Source organism: Actinia tenebrosa, unplaced genomic scaffold, assembly GCF_029948245.1.
Source record: "Actinia tenebrosa isolate PJP-AT-01 unplaced genomic scaffold, QUT_ActTen_1.0 PGA_scaffold5__44_contigs__length_20552954, whole genome shotgun sequence".
Classification (NCBI taxonomy): domain Eukaryota; kingdom Metazoa; phylum Cnidaria; class Anthozoa; order Actiniaria; family Actiniidae; genus Actinia; species Actinia tenebrosa.
Window position 1 is genome coordinate 1671753 of NW_028292582.1, and position 11152 is coordinate 1682904.

The following is an 11152-nucleotide window of genomic DNA, read 5'->3' on the forward strand; positions in this document are numbered from 1 at the left end:
AAGTGTCCATATACAAATTATAATAAACTATCAAGAACTTTAAATTGAATTCGTGACAAAATTTCGCTATTAAAAAAAGAATGAATTTCAACTCGTGTTTCAACTGAAATATCCCAGCTTTCGAACTTGAATTTAAGGGCAAATTCAGATCATGTCATATATCAAACTAAAAAAAAACAACAAATAAAACAAGCAAAATGATTAAAAGTACGGTCTTTCTAATTTTCTTGTTCGTCAAAACTCTCATCATCTAACATGAAATCTACATGCCATGTAAACAAAAAAGTGAAACTGATCGTCTCGCCCTCTTAAGGCCCTGTTTACACGTCGAAACTTATAGCTGAAACTTGTGTGCAACAGCGTTACGAGACGGGTTTCAAGGGGGTGTTACACTACGCAACTTACGCTTCGTGAAACTTTGGTTGTGTGAAAGTTTCATGAAAAGTAGAACTACTTTCTACTTCTGCAACCGAAACTTGTGTCGCGAACAAGTTTCAGAACAAAATTGCGGCGTGTAACACCCCCGTGAAAGTTGTTGAGTCGTTAGATCGAATTTAGTTTCATTCTCTTTAGATTGTTTCACTGGTAAACAGCCAGGCGAAGTTTTTTCGTTTATATACTCTGTCTGTTGCGGCTGCCTATTGCTAACATTTATTTGACTTCTATAGCCTTTTTTGAAAGATGATTTCAGAACTTCTCGTAGTGCCTAATCTCAAAAATCGGCCTAGGTGTCTTAACCCCAAGCCGTTAGATGGTTCGTCATTCTTTTTAGACCGTTTAATACAGGTAAACAGGCAGGCGAAGTTTCTCTTTCTTTTGATCTTTAATCATGAAACACAGCGGTAATTTGGAACTCCAAAAGGGTCTTTTTGTTCATTTAACAGGATTTTTTTTTTTCTTTTCATTTTAAAGCCACCCTGTGGATCCATGGATATTTTTTTGGATCCCCTTAAGAAATGTCAATAAACCAAGGTAAAATCATTTTCCACAGCTTCCTGGAAAATTTTCCTTGCCTCCCCCTAAAATCTAAAGGATTCCCCCCCCCCCCCCCCCCCCCCCCCCACTATATAAATTATGAACTGTCCCTTTGAACGACTGCAAAAGAATCCATAATAGCCAGCTGGGGGGGGGGGGGGGGGGGGGAGGAGCGGGAGGAGGAAAAACAGAGCCTGCAAGCACTCTATTGTTTAAGAAATACACTCCTTCGTATTGACTGATTTAACATAAATGGAAAAGGTCGAATTTAGGTCAAATTTAGCCAGTCTGCGTCAAGGTAAACACTGTCAAAGCCCTGAAACATTTTTCAGGCATATCAATATTCCCGCTCTTCTTTAAAACTGGATTACTTCTTTTCTTGTACATTTAATTCCCCCAATGCTTCAATTTTTACTTTTTTCTAGAAAATCCCCAGAAGCCATGATCACTTTACCTGCCAAACTGCACACATCTGCATTGCATTTTTCCTAATCAAATGAAAATTGCTAAAGTCATTCCCCTTTATAAGGGAGGTGACAAATCCCTACTATCTAATTATAGACCGATCTCCCTTCTCTTGACTTTTTCAAAAATATTTGAAAAAAATATCTGATACTCTGAAGATGCTCCGCTGTGACATCGTTGCGATTTGGATGTAGACCCTTTCTTGTTTATCTGTCAGAATCGTGAAAAAGTCAGAAGGCAAGTTGAACCAAAGATTGGTCTCATTTCTGTAGCCACAAGAAAAAGTTAATCGGTTGATCAGAGCACTTATATAGAGATTTCCATCACTCATCCTGAACCTCAAGCAAGTGAACACTCTGATCCCGAATCTAAAGCAAGTCAACACTCTGATCCTGAACCTCAAACAAGTCAACACTCTGATCCCGAACCTCTAACAAGTCAACACTCTTATCCTAAAACTACAAAAACTCAACACTTTGATCCTCTAAATTTACAAGAACCACGGGTAAAACAAGCCAGGCTTCAATGTTTGGGTTAAGAAAACTGTACAGAGATGAAATAGGAAAGACCATGAACAAGAAATGGAGAGAGCATCAGTCTGGACTTTTGATAGGTGATGCTGCAAAGCTAAAAAGTGCTGCTTCTCATCAAAAGTCCTCAACTATTAAGAGGAATGTGGACAGAATTACTGCGGATATTGAGGAACTTGGAAAGATGGACAGAGAGTTCGTGGATGTTAATGATGTAAATACAAGGAAACATTTGGAGGCAAAAAGAAAATTCTTAATGTCAGACCTCAAGAAAGCCAATGAAGCTGCCAGAAAGAACATCAAAAAAGCTAAAAATAGTTAGTTAAGGTGGCTTGATTGGATAATTTCGGCAGTAAAGAGTAGTAAAACAAAACCACCAACGCTGACTAGCGCCTGGGATTTAAATGCGATTTTCGTGAAAACGTGTTCATTCGAAAATTCTATCCTTCTCTTAAAACCTGGGAATGTTTTATCTTAATTCTTGTGATTTGTTTGTGTCCACGTAATTGCACTTCGCAGTTGAAAGGTAGCTCGCCGAAATTATCAAATCAAGCCACCTTAACCGATGTTGCAAAATCATTAGTGTGTCTGTAAATATCATTTGTTTATAATACATCGCTTGATTTTCATATTCATTATTAAAAAATGTTTTAAAGTGATAGATTATTGATAGATTCCTCGTTAATCTTTTTTTTTTTTTTAAATCCTATCAATAAACAATGATAATTGTTATATTTATGTTTGTTCCTTTTTTGAGGCTAGCTTACGTTGCATCCGGTGCTTTTGTTTCATGGTTGCTCTATAAATAAACCAGATTGAACAAAAGTACCGGATTGCTACCACTGGACATGAAAGCTAATGACGTGCTAATCCTTGTTTGTTTTGTTGTGGATTTGTAGAGGCATGTACGAGCATTAGTTGGCAAGGCACAAACAGAGTACATCTTCACTACAGCACTAAGTCCAATCTTTAAGTTCTTTATGAAGTCCAGTAAAGCAAAATAATTAGTAACATCTCCAAAAACCCATTCAACAGATGCTCTTACACTACTCATTGCAGAATTGTAATTTGTTTGAATGTGGGTTAGTCTTGGACCTTTAAATGGTGATTGAAGATGGACGCTAATAGGATGGGCAAGGTCTTCAAATAAACACAGTGGGTTGCCAAGGGGAGAGAGGGCATGTCCTTGACGAGGAATGGAGCGAGCACCGGAGAGAGGAATTTTAGGATGGAAACATGGCGTCTTCTGTGAAACTTTACGAGTGTGATACCTGGCGCTTATTTGTTAAACGGTAAGTTTAATTTTATGTTGCCTTTTGTTTGTCACAACTATGCTTTAATAAACAAAGCCTGTTACTATAAGTCCGAATATTTCAGTTACTTTTTAGTGTGGAAGAGTATATTTCCCAAGGAAAAGATGGAGATATTATTGATCCAGATCCAAACCAAATATTCACAAATAGAAAGTTAAGCAAAGAAGGAAATCTACAACGGCGCTGCTTGTTGCTGTTGCGTCAACGTTCAGGTTTCTCTTGAGACGTTTATTTATAACTGGTTCCGTCCTTGGTGAAGGAGCTGCCCGTTTTCTTGGTGAAGTACGCCAGTTAAGCTTCGTAGGGAAGACTTCATTGCATCTTTTCAAAGACATTTTCCCACCATATCCTTTTTGGATCTTGCTGGGGTCGAAGTGCAATGAGCATACTTCAATGTTGTTTACGATGAAATTTTTGCCAAGATCTCTTCTGATCTTCGCAAACCAAACCTTCTTTAAAGGTGCTTCTTTTGGGAAACTAAAAAAAACACTTTTTCTCCGTTTGGACCAGTAGTTGTAGTTCCCTTTTTAGGGCAAAGATGAACGAAGCATTTTATGTTCAATCGCGAAACCATGTTAATTATGTGGCTAGCAGAGTCCTAAAATGCATGGCTCCGGTGCTTGCTCCATTCCTAGTCCGAGCGGCCGCCATTTTTATGACATTGGTGTATGCCACTGTCATGTCTCCTTCAGACAACTGGACCATATAATGCATACATATGCCTCTAGACAGGGAATAACTGTTTAACTTAGAGTTTTACTCTAAAGTTTGTGGATATTTCCCTGAATTTTCTTCATCGGCGCCAATATTTGATATTCCGGATTCCTGTGGTGTTTTACGATCGAATTCTGATGGTTCAAATGTGTTCAGAAAATCGTTAATTTTGAACCATTTTTCTATTAATTCTGCAAACCTTTTTATCAATAAAAGCTTATTCATAGTTAATGAGCGTTTTTGAGTGGTTTTTTGGTCTTTGGAGTATTTTTTGGCAGTTTTCAGAAAGGTATGCAACTTCCAGCCGCTAGCCGCCGAGTGACATCCAAAAAAACCCTCCCCAAAAAAACACTTCTCTTTAGTTTAAAAACTTCTTTTGGCACCTGTTTAAGGTGATGTTGTACAACATAACCAAGTTTGAAAGCAATCTGTTTAAGGTGATGTTGTACAACATAACCAAGTTTGAAAGCAATCGGTTAAGTTTTTCCCCATGAAAAGTCTTGATGAACCAACGAAACATCCTTTCTCCCTATGATCTGTTATTAAAGAGGACCAGCATTGTGCAAAACGAGTCCTCATTAATCTCCCCTCGAGATTTTTGTCAAAGTCATGTCTTGGTTTTATTTATAAGAAAAGTTTCAACTTTCCGATTTTCGGTAAATTCGATTTGGAAAACACTTGAATCGATATGAGTTTGTGGGTCTTCTTAATCAAAGAAAAAACACTCTGTAGTGTGTAAAAGGCAATGTTATATCAATATTATTATTATGTGCAAATATTATTTATTCCCAATTATAGAAAACTGAGCACATTCCAAGCACAAATCCTACTATGTTAATAGAGCGGTTACACTACGAGCGTGCTGCTGTCATGGAGATAATCGTTTTAGGACGTCACATCGGGATTGCTATAAAAAATGGATTACTAAAACCTTTTATGAATGACCAAGATCTTTTATATTGTATATTTAAAATATAACGCGCGCTCTGATTGGTCAATTACCGTTTTATATAACTTAACATAGATCATGAGGAAATGACGTCAGCAACGCAAGCAATGTTTTGTTTGTTTCTCGTTTTTTATTATTTCTTTTGAGTTAATCGTTAGTTAAATCTTAGTTATTTTATAAAAGAGATAGAAAAATCCCCTTCCTTGTGCTATGTTGAGTTATACAGGCACTTGGGAAATTTCGTGAGCCCTCGAGAAGTGCCGTACTCGTAGTACTGCTCTCGGACTTACGCAATTTCCCGCGTGCTTGTATAACTCAACATAGCACGCGCGCTCGTTTTCTATCTCTTCATTTGAGTCAATTGATTGTGTAAAAAAATGTATTACTGATATCACGCTTTTAATCATTTCTGTGTACGTCCAAGACCACGGCCTGTCGAGCCACCCGGAGGGAAGGGGGCTCTTTTATATGGAAGGACGGGAATCTGGTACCTTAGATGATACGAATGTGAAGACTCAGTCTTTAAATTCAAAATACACAAAATTCCGAATTCAATATTTTTGAGTTGGTACCTTTTAGGGGTGAAAATCATGTTTTGATGTAACCGAAGAGCAATGGAATTGTACAAAAAGAACTGGAGTAAAATTGTCCTTTAAATGCTCTTTTAATGGTTGATAATTCATCACCATACTAACAATTCCTCTGTACATTTCCAGTTCCATTCATCAAGTTATTCAGCTCTTGAACACTGCAAAAAGAAGCTCCTTTAAAATGAATCGTGGAGATATATCACTGAAACATCTTCCTTCAATCAGTTCATTTATGTTTTAACACATTGAATTCATAGAAGTAAGAAACCAAGCTGAGTTGACAGATGTTTTAAGCCTGAGAGAGATTCCTCCGCTGAGCATGTCTACTGATGTTTGTTCGCCATGAAGTTAGCAGAGATACAGTGTAATCGGATTGATGGTGAAGAATTGAACTTGGCAAGTTCGAAAAACTAGTACAATTGGACAATTCGCGCAGTTTTGCCCTTGAAGTAAAAAAGGAAAGGTATTATTACAGTACACTGCGTATCAGTAATCCAGATGCCATTGTTATACTGATGGGCGTGGAGAAGTATTTTGAAGAAAGATGGAGTCATATGGAAAGTGATTATATCTTTTGTGGCTTTGGAGTTGCAGATGCCAAACGCCTTTCCTGCGATCGTTGGTTGAGCGATAATTTAATTGAACCTTTCTTTACAAAATTTAACAGAAATACAGACATCATTTCTTCGTCTTCACAGAAGTTATGAAGGACCCTGATATGTTCTGGTCACTTTTCATTCAGAGCTATCATCCAGGTGTTAAGTTTGTCCATTTCGCCTTGAACATTGCAAAGTCCATAACCAGCACAACAATTACAAACGGAAACCACTGGATTTATGTAGTCATTAATTGTGACACTTGGGGTGTTCCAGATAACTTGAGGGCTTGTTTTGACACCTTCTTTGAGTTTTTGAGTGGATGTGTCTCTACAGATGTGGAAGTTTATGCAAATTCCATCGCAGCACACCAGTCACTTACACGTCTGTGGGACAAAATTCAGCTCTTTATATCCACTGCAAACCTGCAAGAATCTATGTTGGGCCACAGTAATTCTTGTTTCAGCTGGTGTTGTTCTTGAAACTGAGGTTTGGGGAAAAATGATTCTAAAGCACAAGATATATGACTAAATGTGGGTGCTGTGTTTTTGTCGTTGCTGAGAAACCCATCCAAGGAATGTATAAATGTAACAGCACTCCTCATGTCATGGTTGACAGATCAAGTCTTTGAAGAGGTTGAATTCGACACATTGAAGAAACATAAAAAAAACACAGTTGTCAACCAGCTCATCCGCGTATGACATCGAGTTTCCTCCATTACAACCATTTCAGTCCAGCACAACCAAGAAGCACCGAACCACACAGCCACCATCCTTCCAGACCAGCTCAATAAAGGAACATCACACAGCCCAGCCATCATCCAAGTCCAGCATAGACTATGCAGCCACCCGAAACCAGCGCACCAAAGAAGCATCATACTACACAGCCACCCAAGACGAGCCCACCAAAGAAGCATCACACTACGCAACCATCATCCAAGACCACTACACAACCATCCGAGTATGACATCAACTTTCCTCCATTGCAGAAAGACCAGACAAGCAGTCACCCAAAGAACCGTGTTGTAACTTGTAAATGAAATAATGGTAAGTGCGAAAAAACTGTTTGCATAAGAAAAAAGTAAACATGGTCTAACATAAAAATAATGAAAAATTCATAGGGCTTTAATTTTCAAAGTAAAAAAATGGCGCAACATCTTGAAAACCCGTTTAATAAAACTGATTAAGATATATGACAAAGAAAATCGCACAATTTGGCTAAAAAGGACATTTAGGAAGACATCAGAACCTAGTAAAGGAAACCATGGTGAATTCATATAGATTCAGTGATCTTTCGGTTAAATGCCTTTTTATACTTATGTTTTTAGATGTAAAGAAGGCATTGAAACCAAATTGCAAAGATATACCAGGCAGCGTGCACAAAGGGTACACATCAATGAATCTGCCCCTCCTGGCACAAACGACCTACCTTTCCCAGAGCTATCCAAGAGCTTTTACAAGCATGTTGTGCCAAATAAATCTAAAAACGCCTGCGAGGAAATGTCTAGAAAAGCCGAATCTTCAAATGTTGGCACAAACGATCTGGCTTTCCCTAAAGTGTTGAAGAACTTTTACGGAATATGGCAGATGTTCAAAGGGGAGCCCACATAAAAAGTACACGTCAATACGTTTTCTACTTACGGCACAAACGATCTGAAATTCCCTGCTCTCTCCAGGGGTTTTCATAAGAAACGAGAACCACCCACCGTGATACCTGAGGAGTGTGGCAGGGATACACGTGCACAGGAGGTACATTCACTTCCTTGTCTCTCAGGAGAATGGCTTAAGAGAAGAGGCGTTGTAGTGAAAAAGAATAAAGGTAGAAAGAAGACAGTGTCTGTCAAAGGAGACATTCTAGAAAGAATTAGGACTTTAGAAAAAGCAACAGAAACTGCAACAACCCTTAAAGCTAAATCAGCAATTTCAAACATGATTGAGGTTGGACGATATATGTTCGAGATATGGGCCCAAAATTGCTACCCAGAAAATTGGGAAATTTTTCCAGAAAACTAATCAAAGACGTAAAATGATGTCCTCCGAGATATTAAGAAAACTTCAGCTATACTTCAACGTAACACAAGTGTATATTAGAGGTACAGTGTATATATTGGAGGATAGAGGCCAAGATCTCTTAGGTGTTACGCGTCGTCTGGAGGAAATTGCAACTAAGCGTTTCGACAAGCAGATCAACAATGTCATCAAGAGCAGGTAAAATGTTAGATGTTAAAAATAAGTCTGCTGTGAGATCAGCTAAAGATGAGATTGATTACAAATTATCTCAATTTGAAGAGCTGGAACAAAACAGCATTTGTTGTTAGGAATGAAATGCCAAAAGAGCAACAAAGTCGACTATGGAGAAGGACCATTTTCAAAAGAAAACAGAAAGTTAGGACATTGAAGCATAAAACAAGAGGAAGAATGCTTAAGGCTGATATTTCTCCTGAACTGAAATTTGTTTTGGAAGAAATATTCTCACATGGCCGTAATAATATGCTTAGTGGAGTCAAAAGTCATCCAAGGTTGACAACGGATATTATGTATAGAACAAAAGACAATGTCCCATATATGCCACAAGAAAGGGATATTTTACTGGAAATTACTCCTCCTGGTTTTGGTATATCTTTAAAATCCTGCTACAATTATACTGAATTATACAAAGAAAAAACATTCCGCAAAACGTCATCATGCAGGTCAAGATGTGAACGCTCATATTTTTTTAAGTCGCCCTCCGAGAACAGGTGTTTCAAAACAAATTATAAACCTCAACTTGACAACAAAAAACATAAATTTGTTACTAGAAAGTGCAGAAAGCTGTAAAGAAGACCGTATTGTAGATTCAAAGGATGCAAAAACAATAATGTGTGGTGACATTCAACTGGTTAAAAACCATGGAAAAAGTTGGAAAGCTATTACATATGAGGACCATACATTTGGTCAAAGCCGGACCAACACAGTGTATCCAATGACACACCTCTTTTTAGATATGACTGAAAACACACACAAAAAAGTAAGGATCATCCCTCAACAATCGAAGTAACGAGAACTGGGTTCCCTGTTGTATTAGTGAACATTGCATTGACAGTAACGGAGACCACATTTCGTGCCTTGAATGAGCTTTTATACCTCTTAACAAAGCCAGAGCTGGATAACGTTTTCAGAAACCCCAGAACAGGAAAGCTGAAGTCCTTTTTCGCATTTTCGGACATGGAGAAGATCCAGATAGTCTTCTAACACAAGTGTGCCTAGCACGAATTTTATTCATCTTAAATTTACGTAAAATAAGTCAGTAATCACTTGCTGAATACCAGGAAAATGAAAGGGTACACGCAAGTGAAAACGTTGCCTCATCCAGGCATGGTGCTTTTAGCAGTAAACAGCTATTTCCAGAAGCTGATCCAGGTAGTGCAAGCATCTTCAAAATATGGAAAAGATGGCTTCAGATGTAAAACAATGTGTATCTAATGCTCCTATCGGTAGACATTTTCTCCATTGCTACAGAGGAATTAAAGATAATGGATCTTTAATGATGAAGAAAGACTTAAGGACTTTATGAAACTGTAGGAAGAAAGGAAAAAGATTGTGAATGGAACTATGGACTGAAAACTCTAAATCCGCAGTTTCAAGCACTGGTCACCATTCCGGGTTTGTCTACTCATTTTAATAGGAGATACATTGATCAATATAAATTAATTATGGATTGTGAACTAACAACTTGATGAAAAAATATATATTCCACGACCATTTACGCTGATAAGAGAGTTGACATAATTGAGCAACAGCCTCTTCCCGACTACGTCAGGTGGTTAGAGTCTGGAGTAGAATTACATTATTTATCATTCGAAAAAACGTGCCTTTTATACACTAAGTGCAACATAAGGACACCACAGATGTTTTTTGCCCAGTAAATTATTAAACTCATCTTATGTCATCAACAACAATCCCTCCACAAGACGTTCTGTAGAGCTTGGCCATTCATTCGTGGAATCCAGTTAAGGAAGTTGAAGAGTACTTTCACTCACAGAGGCTAAAAGAAAATAAGGCATACGAAAAGAGCATCAACAGGGAAACATGGAGAAGCCATCCCCTATTCAAGAAGTCAGTAGCAGATTTACAGCAGATGTGCAAGAGCAAAGCGCTACCTGACAAGGGATTGAAACATTACCTGGTCGAGAGATTGGCTCTTGAAGCTGTACATGACTACAAGAAACCAAAGCATTTTCAGCCATATTTTGCAGGGCTTACTTCCTTACCGTCGTCCGCTGTAGAATTTCAAAAATTACCGATTCCAGCCATCACGAATATCTTGGGGAGCTATGCAATATCCGCATCTGGTAACAAAAGTGAATTGGAGCTGCGTCTTTTTCTATGTCGTCATGGTCGCTCTTATCGTGCTGCACACAAAGAAGTAGAAGAAATAAAAACCATTGCCAATGCAAAAAATAATAATTTCCGAAATGGTGAAAGATCACATTCTGAAAATTGATGACATAAGACGTACAAGAAAAGTACAAGAAAAATCATTTATCAGGGTTCCTGATGGTGTACTTTACATTAGTGACCTCCGCAAGCTCTTAAAGTCACTCTATAGCTATCTAAATCAGGGGAGGTAATATCGGCCTGATAAAAGCACTTGCAAGCCTAGTGTTTAAATGGAAACAGTCAATGCCTCTGATGGGTGTGAGAACTTCTTTGAAATAGGCAGACGACTAAAAATATGTTGAACAAAAGAGGAAATAGGTGATTCTGGGAGGCAACCAGGCTGGTAAGTAGCAGAGGTGCAGAGCTCATCAACTGACAATTGAACTGTTGATGTGATGTACGTTTGTGAGCCTGACGCTATATACAATATTGATGTGACATCACTTCTTGCTTCAGCAAAACTGAAAGAAGCCCCATTAAGGTGTAGTAAGAGTGGGGGCATGAAGTGGCTGTACATTCACCCGTCCCCTATCCCTACCTTTTTCATTTTACGTTTAAACCAGTTTGTAACTTACAAACTGACTGGTGATGTGTACCTTATA